This window comes from Micropterus salmoides, unplaced genomic scaffold (assembly GCF_014851395.1).
Source record: "Micropterus salmoides isolate LMB-PRFRI ecotype aquatic unplaced genomic scaffold, ASM1485139v1 Ms_hic_scaffold_6, whole genome shotgun sequence".
Lineage (NCBI taxonomy): Eukaryota > Metazoa > Chordata > Actinopteri > Centrarchiformes > Centrarchidae > Micropterus > Micropterus salmoides.
Window position 1 is genome coordinate 950,332 of NW_024044348.1, and position 18,332 is coordinate 968,663.

Below are 18,332 nucleotides of genomic sequence, written 5' to 3' on the forward strand. Positions count from 1 at the left end.
GAAAAGATCATAGTTTGGGTTAAAATAACTGCATACGTCAGTTAACGGGTGAGTTAAGTCATTTACCTAACTTACTTAAATGAAAATATTTAATGTTGACTTTTTGTCTCACACGGGACACAAACCTCGCTCTCCTGGTTCAAAGTCCAGGTTCTGGACCTCCATCCACCCCAAGCACCTCCTTACTCAGTCTTTTCTGTTAAATATCATATACCTGCCTTTACCATCAAAAGCTGACACTACAGGGATCCCCAGTGCGTTACAAACTGACGCCGATGGGTCTGGACCATGCGTCCATATGTGATGAGTCGGGGAGGGAGAACGGGTTGAAATAAGACGTGTGGGCCTCCATTTGTCCAAATTTAACTTCTCTTCTAATTAACCAGTTGACTACAACTACTACTACTCAGAGATGGGGACTCAAGTTTGAGACTCGGACTCGCACATAGTGAATTCAGACTCGACTTGAGACTCGTCCTCAAAAGACTTCAGACTTGACTCGGACTCGAGGTGCGGGACTCGTGAACAATGTTTATTTTTAGGAAACGTTTGAATCGTCCTGCTGGCTGCCATCACGTTAATTATTAACGGTAGCGACAAACAGATTAGAGTTTTATTTAGTTATAACATTACACAGGAACCTCTGTCCACCTGTAAACGTGCAAGTGGGTCCAGAGTATAACTGGATCAAAGTGGCCTGTGGACAGACATGTCCTGCTTTCTCTGTAGTGTCCGAGGGTTTTTGGAGTTTCAGTGGATCCAAAGATTGAGAGAGTAGATTAAGTGTACTTCTGTTTATTCTCTTTCCAAAATAATTGTAACTCAATTATTTGCTCAACCTCTCAGCCTGTTTTTATTTTCCATTTAACTCTTTGAACCCTGATTGTACACTGCACTGTAACTTTTATTATTTTAATGTGTATTTTTTAAATTTCCCTATGTTGCTTTTAAACTTTTTTATATTTCCCTGTTGCTTTTATGTTTAATGTAAAGCACTTTGAATTACCTTGCTGTTGAAATGTGCTATACAAATAAACTTGCCTTACACTGGTTTGAGAGTCTGGAGATGTGTTGACTTACAGTAGTTTCAGCTGTCATTAGTTGTAGATGCATTATGCTACATGGTTGTGCTCTGTGAGTGAAAAACAGGTTACAGTTACAGAATGTGATACAACATTCATTATAACCACGACAGACTTGAAACTTGACTTGGATTCTAGATCAGTGACTTGGACTCTAGCTCAGAGACTTGGACTCTAGCTCAGTGACTTGGACTCTAGCTCAGTGACTTGGACTCTAGCTCAGTGACTTGAGACTTGACTTGGACTCTAGCTCAGAGACTTGAGACTTGACTTGGACTCTAGCTCAGTGACTTGAGACTTGACTTGGACTCTAGCTCAGAGACTTGAGACTTGACTTGGACTCTAGCTCAGTGACTTGAGACTTGACTTGGACTCTAGCTCAGAGACTTGAGACTTGACTTGGACTCTAGCTCAGTGACTTGAGACCTGACTTGGACTCTAGCTCAGAGACTTGGACTCTAGCTCAGTGACTTGAGACTTGACTTGGACTCTAGCTCAGAGACTTGAGACTTGACTTGGACTCTAGCTCAGTGACTTGAGACTTGACTTGGACTCTAGTTCAGAGACTTGAGACGTGACTTGGACTCTAGCTCAGTGACTTGAGACTTGACTTGGACTCTAGCTCAGAGACTTGAGACGTGACTTGGACTCTAGTTCAGAGACTTGAGACTTGACTTGGACTCTAGCTCAGAGACTTGAGACTTGACTTGGACTCTAGCTCAGAGACTTGAGACTTGACTTGGACTCTAGCTCAGTGACTTGAGACTTGACTTGGACTCTAGTTCAGAGACTTGAGACGTGACTTGGACTCTAGCTCAGTGACTTGAGACTTGACTTGGACTCTAGCTCAGTGACTTGAGACTTGACTTGGACTCTAGTTCAGAGACTTGAGACCTGACTTGAACTCTAACTCAGTGACTTGGACTCTAGCTCAGAGACTTGAGACCTGACTTGGACTCTATCTCAGAGACTTGACACCTGACTTGGACTCTAGCTCAGTGACTTGGACTTTAGCTCAGTGACTTGAGACCTGACTTGGACTCTAGCTCAGAGACTTGAGACCTGACTTGGACTCTAGCTCAGTGACTTGAGACTTGACTTGGACTCTAGCTCAGAGACTTGAGACCTGACTTGGACTCTAGCTCAGAGACTTGAGACGTGACTTGGACTCTAGCTCAGTGACTTGGACTCTAGCTCAGTGACTTGAGACCTGACTTGGACTCTAGCTCAGTGACTTGGACTCTAGCTCAGTGACTTGAGACTTGACTTGGACTCTAGCTCAGTGACTTGGACTCTAGCTCAGTGACTTGAGACCTGACTTGGACTCTAGCTCAGTGACTTGGACTCTAGCTCAGTGACTTGAGACTTGACTTGGACTCTAGCTCAGAGACTTGAGACCTGACTTGGACTCTAGCTCAGAGACTTGGACTCTAGCTCAGTGACTTGGACTCTAGCTCAGAGACTTGAGACTTGACTTGGACTCTAGCTCAGAGACTTGAGACCTGACTTGGACTCTAGCTCAGAGACTTGAGACCTGACTTGGACTCTAGCTCAGAGACTTGGACTCTAGCTCAGTGACTTGGACTCTAGCTCAGAGACTTGAGACTTGACTTGGACTCTAGCTCAGAGACTTGAGACCTGACTTGGACTCTAGCTCAGAGACTTGAGACTTGACTTGGACTCTAGCTCAGAGACTTGAGACCTGACTTGGACTCTAGCTCAGAGACTTGAGACGTGACTTGGACTCTAGCTCAGTGACTTGAGACCTAACTTGGACTCTAGCTCAGTGACTTGAGACCTGACTTGGACTCTAGCTCAGAGACTTGGACTCTAGCTCAGTGACTTGAGACCTGACTTGGACTCTAGCTCAGTGACTTGGACTCTAGCTCAGTGACTTGAGACTTGACTTGGACTCTAGCTCAGAGACTTGAGACCTGACTTTGACTCTAGCTCAGAGACTTGAGACCTGACTTGGACTCTAGCTCAGAGACTTGAGACCTGACTTGGACTCTAGCTCAGAGACTTGAGACCTGACTTGGACTCTAGCTCAGTGACTTGAGACGTGACTTGGACTCTAGCTCAGTGACTTGAGACTTGACTTGGACTCTAGCTCAGTGACTTGAGACTTGACTTGGACTCTAGTTCAGAGACTTGAGACCTGACTTGGACTCTATCTCAGAGACTTGACACCTGACTTGGACTCTAGCTCAGTGACTTGGACTTTAGCTCAGAGACTTGAGACCTGACTTGGACTCTATCTCAGAGACTTGACACCTGACTTGGACTCTAGCTCAGTGACTTGGACTTTAGATCAGTGACTTGAGACTTGACTTGGACTCTACCTCAGAGACTTGAGACTTGACTTGGACTCTAGCTCAGAGACTTGAGACCTGACTTGGACTCTAGCTCAGAGACTTGAGACGTGAGTTGGACTATAGCTCAGTGACTTGGACTCTAGCTCAGTGACTTGAGACTTGACTTGGACTCTAGCTCAGAGACTTGAGACCTGACTTGGACTTTAGCTCAGTGACTTGGACTCTAGCTAAGTGACTTGGACTCTAGCTCAGTGACTTGAGACTTGACTTGGACTCTAGCTCAGAGACTTGAGACCTGACTTCGACTCTAGCTCAGAGACTTGGACTCTAGCTCAGTGACTTGAGACTTGACTTGGACTCTAGCTCAGAGACTTGCGACCTGACTTGGACTCTAGCTCAGTGACTTGAGACTTGACTTGGACTCTAGCTCAGTGACTTGAGACTTGACTTGGACTCTAGTTCAGAGACTTGAGACCTGACTTGGACTCTAGCTCAGTGACTTGGACTCTAGCTCAGTGACTTGAGACTTGACTTGGACTCTACCTCAGAGACTTGAGACCTGACTTGGACTCTAGCTCAGTGACTTGGACTCTAGCTCAGTGACTTGAGACTTGACTTGGACTCTACCTCAGAGACTTGAGACCTGACTTGGACTCTAGCTCAGTGACTTGGACTCTAGCTCAGTGACTTGGACTCTAGCTCAGTGACTTGAGACCTGACTTGGACTCTAGCTCAGTGACTTGGACTCTAGCTCAGAGACTTGGACTCTAGCTCAGAGACTTGCGACCTGACTTGGACTCTAGCTCAGTGACTTGGACTCTAGCTCAGAGACTTGGACTCTAGCTCAGAGACTTGCGACCTGACTTGGACTCTAGCTCAGTGACTTGGACTCTAGCTCAGTGACTTGGACTCTAGCTCAGTGACTTGAGATTTGACTTGGACTCTAGCTCAGTGACTTGAGACTTGACTTGGACTCTAGCTCAGAGACTTGCGACCTGACTTGGACTTTAGCTCAGTGACTTGGACTCTAGCTCAGTGACTTGAGACTTGACTTGGACTCTAGCTCAGAGACTTGAGACCTGACTTGGACTCTAGCTCAGTGACTTGACATCTGACTTGGACTCTAGCTCAGTGACTTGGACTCTAGCTCAGTGACTTGACATCTGACTTGGACTCTAGCTCAGTGACTTGAGACCTGACTTGGACTCTAGCTCAGAGACTTGAGACCTGACTTGGAGTCTAGCTCAGTGACTTGAGACCTGACTTGGACTCTAGCTCAGAGACTTGGTCTCTAGCTCAGTGACTTGAGACTTGACTTGGACTCTAGCTCAGAGACTTGAGACCTGACTTGGACTCTAGCTCAGAGACTTGGTCTCTAGCTCAGTAACTTGAGACTTGACTTGGACTCTATCTCAGAGACTTGAGACCTGACTTGGACTCTAGCTCAGAGACTTGAGACGTGATTTGGACTCTAGCTCAGTGACTTGGACTCTAGCTCAGTGACTTGAGACTTGACTTGGACTCTAGCTCAGTGATTTGAGACCTGACTTGGAGTCTAGCTCAGTGACTTGAGACCTGACTTGGACTCTAGCTCAGTGACTTGAGACCTGACTTGGACTCTAGCTCAGTGACTTGAGACCTGACTTGGACTCTAGCTCAGTGACTTGAGACCTGACTTGGACTCTAGCTCAGTGACTTGAGACCTGACTTGGACTCTAGCTCAGAGACTTGAGACCTGACTTGGTCTCTAGCTCAGTGATTTGAGACCTGACTTGGAGTCTAGCTCAGAGACTTGAGACCTGACTTGGACTCTAGCTCAGAGACTTGAGACGTGACTTGGACTCTAGCTCAGTGATTTGAGACCTGACTTGGAGTCTAGCTCAGAGACTTGAGACCTGACTTGGAGTCTAGCTCAGAGACTTGAGACCTGACTTGGACTCTAGCTCAGAGACTTGCGAGCATCTCTGCTACTACTACTACTACAATACTTGTTCTTGTAAGTATTCAATGTAGTGTCAAAACACAGAAACAATGTATGAATGAATGAATAATAATAAAATAACTAAATATATGAGGATAACATAAAACAGAAAAAGTAAGCCTCAGGATCACATTTATATTTCTAATAATAATAATACTAATTGAGTGATCTGAGTTTGGGCTCGGGGACTTTTACATTATTTTTGAAAGATGTGGCTGTTTATCAGGCAGGAAGGGGCACACAAAGAGATGCTACTGAGGTGTATTGTGGGATATGTAGGATCCAGTGTTTGACATCTGTATCTGCTTCTTCAATATTGATAGTTATTTGTTTTCAGAAGTGCCTGTTTAAGTTTTAGACAGTGTTGGACTGTAACTAAATGGAACTTAAGTACAACAAGTACAGTACCTGAGTAAATGTATTTGAGTAGTTCTACTTTCTGCTACTTTGCAGTTAAAACCAGTACATTTACAGTTACTTGATATTTTGCAGATTTAGATTTTTTAGATTTTACTTCTTTTTATTGACATGCATCAGTAACAAACAGGAACCTCCAGGTCTGACAAGTGAAGCCAGTGCTGAAGAGCCTTAAACCTGCATTCTCTCTAACAGCCAGCAGGGGGCGACTCCACTTGCTGCAGAAAGAAGTGTGATTGTATTGAAGTCTTTGGTAAAATGAGGCTACTTCTCCGCTGATTTATGAGTTTATGGTCTCAGTCGCTAGTTTCAAGTCTTCTTCAACACAGCATGATGTTCATTTAGTAAATTATGGTCCCGGACTTCAGTGTATTCATGTGCTTTTAAGTGGGAACGTGGAATCAACATGGACGCTACACGCAGACATTTAGTTCACTCTACATGGACACCACCCGGCATACATTACACCTGCCCCAAAGGTGTGTTGGCTTATTAGCAGCCGGCTGCTCATTTCTTGCGGTAAGCACGCTAGCCAACATTAGCATCCCGGTTAATATCACAGTTAACGTGAATTACAGATGCACCTTGCTAACCAAGCTAGCTAGCTCCACCCTCTCATCCAAATATGGTCACGTCCAGTCACCTCTAGTTCCAAAAAAACAAGACAGCGACGAACAAAATGTCACCAAGGTTTCGAAACGGTACTTCACAACCCAACAGGTGACGTTACGGATGCTACGTCCACTTCTTTTGTCCGCGTCTATGGCTAGTAATACAAATTCAATAATACAGTGTCCTGTAATATAACTCTAAAAGCAGACATTCTGCTTAGCGAGTACATTAGTAGTGTACTTGTAATACTTGAATCCAGTACTTTTACTTGTATTGGAGTAGTTTTACATTGTGGTATATAATCCAATGCTCAGATCAGACTGTAATAATAAAGTAATAAAATCAAAAGACAGAATTAGACATACATATTGTAAACTGAGTTTTGCATGATCTCATCGCGTCCTCTTATCGTGGTAAGATTACTTAGTAATAAAATGTCTAGTATTAGTACTTGTAATACTTATTTTGGTCTTTGGTTGTTGTTCTACTGTATATACTCTGAGTAGAAGCTTTTCTCATACTGTTTCCTCTCCGCTCTGTTCACTGACCTCCCGCTGACCTCTGCCGTGACTTCAGCTGAACTTTTCCTCACAGATCCTTTTCAAAAATCAATAACTCATTTTCCATCTGCTGTGAATAATACCAGTCTGCTGTGTTGAGGCTGCTTTCCACTTAACTACTTTTGCATTTAAGATTTCACTCACTTAAATGAGACCCTGACTGCCAACACACAAACCATTAACCGTAGAAGAACTACAATTCAAGGCGTCTGAGACACGACAACCTAAGAATAAGGAGATAAAATAAAAAAATAAAAGCTGAGAGGAAATGTGAATCTTAGAGTTTTACATTAAGATGCACATAATAAGTGCATGGCCCTTTGCAAGTTGCAAGTGATGCACTTATTATGTGCATCTTAATGGGGCTGCAGTCTGAGCAGCACAAACTGTGTCAGTGTTTGTGAAGGAGTACCAAAATCCATCAGCAGCTTCCCACACAGAGAGGCCAGGACGGGAATAAAATTAATCTGACTGAAGCCTGAAATAAAGTGCCCCAATAGCTGCGTACTAGGTCACCTACCAATAATGTTTCACAGAAGAGCAGAAAGGGAAGAAAAAAAAGCATCTTTCAGTTCTCCAACTGATTTCAGTTCAATGCTTGTCATGAGAAGTGTTTCAATGAATTGTGATCAGCAGCGTGCAGGCTGCTGAGCAACACAGCTGTCTGTGAAAAGAGAGGTTTGGAATCATCGCTGTCGATGAAGATGTTATAGCCACTGGTCACAAACACACAGGTGGAGTTAAATGCTTTTCCAGACCAGGTGTTATCTGTCCCTCTTCCGTCCAGGACCAAGTCGGAAACTTTCGTTTCATTTCGTCCAAATCCTGTTACATTTCTATTTATGAATCTCTAACTTATGCTAGAAGATAACTGGGCCAATTCTGGATCCGATTCGCCCTCCCAACAATCGCGGAGGCGTTCTAGAGTGGAGGCTGGTCAGAACAGATTATGTTCCCAAATAATCCTGTTGTGTGAGCGCTTTACAGGCATGATCTTAGGGCGTACTCACACAAGGCCGGGTTGCCTTCTACCGTATCTGGCAGACGTCAGCGATGTGTCAGAAATGTGTCGGGAAGCCGTTGTGACGCGTCGTAGTAGTAGTTCACACATCATGACTGGCGACCGCCGATCAACCTCTGATTTACTCCCGATCACAGCCTGACCGTCGCCGAGCGGCAAATCTTCCTGAAATTCGTGTAGTGTGAACCAGGCTTTAGCGTTCACAGTTGAAGAGGTGGGACGGAGCGATGACAGTAGTCAAGCAAGCAAAACACTTTTGCTGAAATGACTAAAATTCTGTCAGTGGAGGCAGATGGCCGCCCACCCTGAGCCATGGTTCTGCTCGAGGTTGCTGCCTCTTAAAGGAAGTTTTTCCTTGCCTCTGTCTCCTAGTGCTGCTCTTGGTGGGAACTGTTGGGCTTCTGTAAATAGCATCATAGAGTTCGGTCTAGACCTGCTCTTTTATGAAAAGCGCTGTGAGATAACTGTTGTTGTGATTTGGCATTATATAAATAAAATTTAATTGAACTGAGTTAAAACTGAATAGAAATTTGGGGGTTTAAACGTGCTCGGGCACCGTACGGATCACCTGGTGTGAGTATGGCCTTAAGGTCGCCCACTGGAGGCTCCCCGATCAGAAACCTGCAACAGCCAATGAGAGCGAGCTGAGCAGGAAGCGTCCCCAGCGTGTCGTGTATCTGCTCTATAAAATGTCTAAACGTGCTGATTCCCTCTTCTCAGCCTCGAGTTCATCCACATTTTGATTCTCTGCTTTTGGTTTTCTGTGCAAAAGCAACACCACAAGGTCAACCAGCTGACGACGACAGTCTGCCTCACTGTTTGTTTCTGTCTGTAGTCACGTTTCATCAGTTTCTGTGAGATCCCAAGTCCACGGACTGAACCATCTGGTGTGTGCGTTCTTAAGATTAAAATATTACACATCGGTTAATTCTGTCGTTATGTCTGTGGTGTCCAACATTTTTAAAATCGGTTCAGATTTGAAAATCTTTAGTGTGCAGAAGGCATAAGTGGGGAAAAAGAAATTCCTTTTTGGTGAATTTTACCCCGTGTTAGTGTCAGTCTAAAATGCCCAGCTCCCTTTAAAGTGCAGTCCTTGTCATCAGAAAGTCGAACTGAAGTGATTCTGCAGCTCCAGTGTCGGCTGGTGGACTGCTCTTGACACTTCCTTCTTCATCAGGAGCAGCGTCACTGCTGGAGGCCTGCATCTTCTTCTGTAGTGCGAAGAATTTAAAAAGCACATCAGACTCTCAGCATGCCCACTCCGACACTGTAGACAAATCTACATCTGACACGATGGAAAGAAACCTGGGAAGTGTTCAGATGAAGCTGGACGTTGTTGTTGATATTATCAGGTATATATAGTTTATGTATTGTTGTTTCCTTCTGCAGGACTCCTAATCAGGCTTAACAGCCATTTAGTTTTTACTTCATTATTCAGTCTGACATTGTGTTCATGTTAATTGTTTTGTTAGTTTACCGTAACCAATAAGGAGAGACTGACAAAGCCATCCTGCTAGGAGGCGCTAACGTTAAGGGGAAGTTAATGGTTGTTGCCTCAATCGAAGAAACATGTTGAGTTGTTATTTCTTTAAGTTGAATCGCACAGCCAGAATAACTGCCAGTTATTTTGTTCTGCTGCTTTTTCTGGCTCAGGAAGACGACATCACCAATCCCGCCTGCTAAGCTCCGATTGGTCAGTTGTTAGTCCAACTAAACAGCCGTCAGTGAGCATGACACCGTTACTGTTGTTTGCTAAACAAATCTGATGAGATGTGGGCGGTGATTAAGAAGTCTGGGGTCACGTAATTGTTCTTGTCTTCAGAATATGATGGTTTATATTTGTGTCTGGAGGAAGCACAAGCTAGTGATTGGCTCAGGGGCACAGACCAGTGTGCCAAACATCCTAAAGGAACTGCACACAGACTGAAATGTTTCCAATTCTGAGACGCCCATGTCAAATCCTCGAGTTAAGGCGGCGCAGAGGCCATCACTGTGCGAGGTTTTGTGCGTAATGAGCTTTTTGAATGACGATTTATTGAATAAACAGAAGCATAAAGATTATTTTTGCTAACTCCTGTGGCCCTACACGCACACAAGTCAAACTGTCGAATGCCACTGAACTCCATTTGAAGCTAGAATTATTGGTCGTATGCAGCTTGCAGACATGACACAGCGCATTCCTATTACCGGCGTGGAGGCAGAATAACAATTAAAAAAGCTTGCAGATTTGCCTCGTGAAGCTCAGATGGTTTGATGAACATGTCCAATTTTCTTTCTTCAGTGTAGCTTTGCTGGGATACAGCTAGCTAATCACAGCCCACCCTGAAACACAACACAGACTAGTTTTTAAAATGTACATGAACCTCGGTGAGGGTCGAATGCTTTGACTTTCAGATTGCATGTTTGTGTATTTTTTCCAGACGGTCAGAAGTTTCTCTTTAGCCCATCGCTCTGTGTTGTTAACAGGTGGAGATTCCAAAAACTAGTGTGCTGAACTGTGTGAAAGTTTTTTAAGTATGCACAACACCAAACCTGACAGCTCAGCAGAGAGCTAGGAGGGGTTGTTAATTAACTGCAGCTATAATGTTCACCATGGCCAGGGTGCTTCCTCTCTGCTTTGGACAGTTCTCAGGTGACACCTGGATGTCTCTAACGAAGACACTGTCTCTTTCTCAGCTTCCGTAGTTGCTGTTGTTGTGGCGGATTTTAGATGCCAAACTTTGAAAAGCCCAAACTTTTAAGTGGGTCTCCGGAGGATAAACGCCAGACAGGCGCCAGAATCTGTGCCTGCTTTTCAAAAGCGGCAGCCCTGCACTTTAGAGTCCAATTCTAAAGCTATGAATCTCAAACAGGCTTGGAGGGAAATCTCACTCTACTACTAAGATGCCTTAAGCACACACACACACACATCCACACACATGTCAAGATCACAGGCCAGGGTGGAAACAGCTTCACTAAGTGATTCCACTGAAGCCTGCGGGGTGTTCAGACTGTGTTACTGTCACACCTCAATAACCAGCCGCCCTCCAGGATGCATCTCTCCTAACAGTCATTACACTGGAATAAGTTTGCACCAGTCACCTGTGACGGTGGAAAAGGTGCATTTTAAAGCTCAATGGTTCACATTTGTCTCTTCTTTTTTAGGAGTTTTTTTTTTCGGATTTTATGAATGAAGATTCAGTGAAACATATGAACATATGATATGAAAAAAAATCTACTAACATGATTAACAGAATGTAGAAGAAAGAAGTAACAGCTCTGACGTTATGCCAGAGGCATGGATCCATGATGTACGTATGGATATCTAGTGAACTTATATGTATATACACATATATACATACATATATACACACATTATATATATACACACACACACACACACACACACACACTCACACACACACACACACACATATAGACTCCTCCCCTCCTAGCCAATCTGAACGCATTTACATCATTAAAAACTTTAAAATCCCGGTTAGATAGGCTATTAGGTTTTTACCCAAACATGATGCTTTATGATCAATCCGTCATCGATGTATGGACACACATCCTGGCTTTATCCTCAGCCCAGAATAAAATCTATGTCCGTCTTTAGATATAAAACTGTGACAGTTGCACTGAAAACCCTTACTGTGGGCTACATTACAGCAGTAAGCACTGTTTAAACTAAAATGTAACCTAGAAAACTGATCAATGAGCAGTAATCTTTCATACTGTAGTCGCAGTGACTGGAACATTCCTATCGTAGTTCTCATACTGGGGATAATGTGAGGATGACTGTGGTGCAGCTGAAACAAATAGGCCTAATGAAGTTTTAAGTGAGGTTTTCATTATCAGCTGCAGATAGTCTGAATGTGTTTTGACGGCATAAACAAAATACTAAGTGATCAAGATTTTATTAATGTAAAATAGACATCTAAAATTTTACAGTCACTTTGAACCCATAGAAACATTTTCCACTGCTGAAAAAATAAATTCATAGGCTAACCTACTGGGTGTGACTGTGACTTTACAATCACAGGTTCATGGGTAAACTGTGTCGTATCTATTTTGAGGTAGTTGATTGCCACCAGTCAGGTTACAGATTCTTAAATATAGACTTCTTATTTAAAATGAATGTAAAGGGCTGTAAGAGAATTCAAGCACTTTATCATTTATTAAGGAAAGTCCAGTCTGGTAAATGATGAATGTGCAACACTGTATAAAAAGTACTAATGTTAGCGTACTGACTCTTTCCTCATGGTCCGAGTTGGCAGCGTTCATATTTCTAGCTCCAACCGATTAAAATGGAGGCTCCGCCTTTATTTACCCGTTGCCACGGTGAATCGTAGTATCGGAGCTCCACTGATGAGGGTTTTTTTCATCCCCACGCACGCGCTTCCATCAGGCTCAACGTACTCAGAGTTGATTGAACTGATTTCCCACCTCAGGCTCAGTCAAGCCAGAGCTCAGGGATAAGCTCAGAGTTTGTTAAGCCTGCTTTCTGAAACGGGGCTCAGGTGACTGTGGAGGCCATAGCGCGCCATCCACATCATGTTCATACTCAAACTATTCAGTGAGCTCTCGTCACCCGTATGGGAGCATCTGCATCTCCCCCCTCCCCACCCCACCCCGCAGGTCTTTGAAGAACTTGTCACCTCATGCTTTTCCATGAGCCAGTCCAGCCTCCTTTTGTTTATACTCAGCGCAGGATCAATATTTTGCAGTGTGCCTGTAATCCGTGTCATCTCCAACACCGGGTTTATTGAATCAGCTTCTCCTCTCTGAATCAGTGAGCTGTTACTGATGATGGTGATGAGGGATAAATCTGAACCTCTTCAGTGTACCTGGCTCTCCGTCTCACCGTGTATATATTTACAGATGAACAGTCCATTGGGGAGAAGCCGTGCGGCACAAAATCAATTAGGAATTCATCCAGTGACTCGGTCCATAATCTCTACAGCAAGTCCATCAATTAGAAATCGTTACCCATTTGCCACCTCAACAGCTCGCTGCACAAGCAAACAGGGAGCGGCGCCACAAAAATAGAGCTGTAATGAGGAGATAATTCTGTTATTCCTAACTACCCTCCCAGTGCATTGTTGCTGTGATGTCACTGCGAGCTTTTACACCCCTCCTCCACCTCTTTGGTTAAGTCAGGGTAATGAATGCCACAGTGAGAGTTCACCTCGTTAGCTCCCGCCCTCTGGAGCCCTCTATTGTAGTTTCTATTGTTTGTGTGTTCGACTCTGTTTGGCTGTTGTTGTTTTGTTGTTCTTTTTTATTTCAGGTTGTTGTATTTTTCTTCAAGGTTTACATCGCACAGGACCTTGTAAGTCTGGTTTCGACAGGTGCTTTATGGTAAATAAAGTTTGCTTTTGTACTTTTTTTGTACAGAAAGAAGGTCTGTTTACAGGAAAAGCTGCAGCTGCAGCTCGGAAAGGGCTTTACATTATTCAGGTAAAAGAAAGAGCACCGCACACAAACACAGGGCTACTGAAGATATAAGGTAAGGTGAGGTTGGTTATTAGACATTTTCCAGCACAAGGCTGTACAACAAAAATCTATAGTTCCTTCATGCTACACACACACACACAATGCAATTAATTCTGCAATTACACACCAGATCACTAGTTAATTCAATTCAATTCTTTGTGTGTGTGTGAGTGAGAGGGGAGAGGGAGAGAGAGAGAGAGAGAGAGAGAGAGAGAGAGAGAGAGAGAGAGAGAGGGAGGCAGCCTACACAATATCCACACAGAGGTACAGACAGTAAAGGTGATGTTGCTATAGACTAAATGAAAAATGGTACAGATATTTATAGTAGTGTTAATGATAACAGTCGTAATATTAAAGATTATAATAACAATAATAACAATAGGACTAGTAACAATAGTCGTTGCAGCAGAGGGTGTCGAGCAGGAACACGGGGGCAGCAGGTGACCCGCAACCACAGATCCAGACTCCACAGCTCCAGAGCCAGAAAACCTGCAGGAAGTGATAGGAGGAGAGAGGAGAGGGACGAGAAAGCACAAGACTACGGGAAAGGGGAGAAGTTGTGTAAGTCAAGTAAAGGCGAACTATACGGCCTGAGCAGCTACACTGGTCTCCATGCTGGCATCAACCGTTACATTAACAACCCACCACTCAGTCTGTGCTGGTGCCTCCTCAGAGATACAGAGTTTACAACGAGCAACGAGGTTTTCACAGGTGTTGTGAAAACATTGAGAAGACAAAGACTCGACGCTACTGTCCATCACACATCAATATCAGAAGATGACTTAAAAGCCATCAAGAAAGTGCTGTATCCCGAGACTGCGGAGGGGCTAGTAAACAAAGTATGGTTTGACGTTCAGCTACAATTCGGGCGCAGGGGAAATGAGGGCAATCGGCAACTAAAACCCACATCGTTCATCATCAAAAGAGATGAAAACGGCCTAAAATATGCCACGCTAACATTTAACAAACACACAAAGAATCATAATGACCCACAGATGCACCTGTTTTTTATCTCCATCCAAGAAGAAATGTTGTTTGGTAAGTAAAATAACAGTCAGGCATTTTTGTAGGTTATAGTTAGATTAAGAGATCATCTAAAAATGCATTTGGTGTTTTACAGCTACACTCGTGAGCCAATGGCAGGTAGGGTACAGAGGCTTTATCAGAAACCAGCTGCTGCTGCAGGAAACACTGAGACTGAACCAGAAATGTGCTGCAAAACCAAAACTAGAAGCTAGAACAGACTAAAAAGGTCAGTAGAGCTGAGGGGAACTGTCCTTTACCATTGGACACATTAGATGCAAATATAAAGATAGAGAGTGCAACTTTGAATTAAACAGTGCAAGTTTAAAGCTACAGCGTTACTGCGAAAAGTCAAGCTGGGTCTGGTTTGAGACCTAACCATCAAGCCACCATGTTGCTCATGGATCTCGGATAAATAAACAGCAGAGGATGTTCAGGATTGTCCCCTACATCTGCAAGCTCATATTCCAGCTCCAATACAGACCCGGATACACTCATCTTGACTCAGAAAAATGTGTGTCTTTGTGTTTATTAAACAGTGGGGTTAATGTGTTTTGGAGTGAATTTTTGCTCCACTGTAACTCTGCATATGTGTGTGCGCCTTCGCTGTACAACATCCACCTCTCTGACAGAGAGGAGAACCTTTTGTTCCACCTCTTCAGTCCCCAATTACAGTAATCTCCTTCCTTGGCTAATCCAGCAGCGCCTGAACTTTGAAGTGGAGCGCTTCATTGAACATCAAAGTTGTCTTCCCACTCCTCTGCTCACGCCAGTCACAGAAACACTGTCGGATATAATGGGAGTAGGTAGAGGATGATGTGACGGCTGGGGGAGCCCATACAACACAAATATACGCTTTGTGGCACAACTTCAAATATGCGTTCAGCAGACTATTACTGAGGAAATCCACCTAATGCTGATTCAAAGCTGCTGCTGGAGACTGAAAGGTTTGCAGAAGAGAAGAGAGTGAATGCAGTGCAGGTTAAACAGTGCAGTAAATCATTCTTTTTCTAAAGATACTGAATTTGGGATTTCCATCAGTTGTTTTAATCATCACAATTAAATGAAATAAACATTTGAAATATATCAGTCTGTGTGTAATGAATGAATAGAATATCCAAGTTTCACGTTTTGAATGGAATTACTGAAATAAATCAACTTTTTGATGATATTCTAATTATATGACCAGCACCTTTATATTGTGCTGCACCACCTGAAGACGGGGCCACTGCAATTCAGCAAATGTGCAACATCCTGCAGAGCAATAACTCAGCTGCTAACAATAACATGTTGTGTTGTTTTATATCTGTTGCTTTACAGCTTTAGTAATTTACACACTTTATTATTTATTTGAATATTTACATTTAAGCTCAAACCTTTACTATTTTTAATTCTGTTGTCATGTTTGTTGGATTTTGTGGGAATGCAGCGTCAGGACTACACTCAATTTTGTTGTACTTTCTGCAGTGACAACAAAGGAATCTGAATCTGAGCAGCGGAGAGAGGCGCGGAAGGTTTGCTTTGTATGTTCAATTGTTACCGACTGCTGCTTTCAAACATGTCAACTTTGACTTTCCTTCACACGGAGCTTGAACCTCGATCTCCTGAGTGAATGTCTTTAGTTTACTTGACACACGCATCCACTCCACCACCTCTTTACACGGACCAGAGGCGGAGCCAGACGTTGTAAACATTCAGGGCTTGGCCCAAATCTAGGGTGGGCCGGGGGCGTGCACCCCCGGGGAGATTTTTTCCCATTAAGCCGGCTAAATGCACTATTTTTCATGCTGTTTTAGATGATAGAATGCCTAAAAATCTACACACTATCTGGGAAAAAGATGAATGTTGCTTTGGAAAATAATCGTCCTGTAGAGCTACAGTCTATTTTTAATTTAATTGTTCTCCAGCTTAAAAAATGTTTCACTTCTGGCAACTAAAAAGAGACAAAACTTATCTGATGTTAATATTGTTAAGTTACATAAGATATGGTAGAAATATGTTGTAACAGAATCCAAAACAAAACGTCTCCTCATTAGCTTAAAATGACTGGTTTGCAGTTTGCTAATTTACTTAACGAATTTCAGCTCCTTCATGGTCACCACCGTTGTTCTCTCACCCCTACTGATCAGAAACTTATCATATCAACATAAAGATGCATATCTTATTCTCTTACATTTACTTCTGGCATCTGTGCTCCATTTACTCATCTTCTATTCACTCCTTTCTTCTAAACGCATTTTCATCTCTTCCATTTCACCAATTTATTAGACAAAGAAGAAGAGTACTGCTTTTCTTCTTCTTCTTCAGTGTTAATTAGCAGTCGGCAAACCGGCTGAAAGATGCATTACATAATTGTTTTTCCGCTCCAGTCAGAAAGACAGACGGGAAATGAAACAAAGTTGAACTTATTTTAAAAACCTAAAAGATCCGGGGCTTAAGCCCAATTAGCCCCCCCCCCCGGCAATGAGGACCACGTATGTAAACATAAACCTGGGTCGTAATACGCTCTATTTCTCTGGGGACGACGGGCTGTGAAATTCACATCAATGTCCTCATCTGACTGTGGGCAGCATACAAGCATATTTTCCACATTATTGTTGCTTTAACGCTCAGCTTACTGCTCTTCCAAGTGGAAGTGAAAGCCACTGTCAAACAGACTGTCCAATCCAGCCGGCACGCAAGCAAATGTCGGATTAATGGTACACAGCGATGTGATGAACAAGGAGATGTTGTCTGTTGTCACGAGGCGTTCTCTGAAGTAAAAGTGTAAATGAAGGAGGATCGGGGGAAAAGCAATGTCGCCAAAACCACTAAACTGCACAATTTCATCACAAAACAATGACTTACTGTTGGAAACGTAATATGTCTTCTTATGTAAGCGTGTGTTCAGTGTAACAGCGGCTCTCTGGCCTCCTCCACATGTCACATGACAGAATGTAACCATCAAGACGAGGTGGAAGTGGAGTGTGAAATTACTCTTCACTTTTCATCTACACAATTCATCCACCTCCACGGGGTCATCAGCAAATGTGAAATACCTTTCTGCTCCATCTAATACATAAGAAGTGGTGTCAAAGCTGATCGTTTGGTCTACCTGTAAGTTCATCTAACACCAGCTTTACTGTGTAATCAATAGAGGCTTTCAACACCCATGAGACACACAGACTTCAAACCTCTTTGTGGAAAGAGGTTTTGAGGATAAATATCCCTACAGGGATCTTTTCATTGTTCTTTTATCAGGTCATAAGCTCTTTACATCTCGCTCGATGGATGTACTTTTACATTGGAGTTATGAAATTGATCTGCTGATGGAAAATGTGCCTCTCACTGACATTCTTTAACTCCCAAAACAAAGACTATCTAAAAGCATTTATATGTATTATAACTCATTGTAGTCAAACTGGTGGTGTGGCTCCGGGACGTTAAACATTTTGGTTCAGAGGGAAATCTAAGATATTTATGCTCCACAGAGCATGAATATTAGAATGTACTCACACTGGGCAATCCGTACCATGCTCGAGCACATTTAACCACCAAAGTCCAGTTCGTTTGACTAGTGCGATCGCTCTCTTTCGTGCCGGGGCACGGTATGCTGAACTGTGCCGGCTCGCATCACGCATCAAGTGTTGTCTAGTGGAACTCCATTAAAACATAATCTCCATTGTGCTCTGCGAGAGAGAGCGCTTTTCATCAACACAGCGAGTCGTATCGTGATGATGTAAGCATTCTCGGGCCAGCAACGTTACGCGCAGGCCAGGGGGGAGTGGCCTTGTACCCGGTGGCCACGGTCCAAGGCAACCGGGCCTAGTGTGAGACTCCTCCTGGTGATCTCCTGACTTTTCC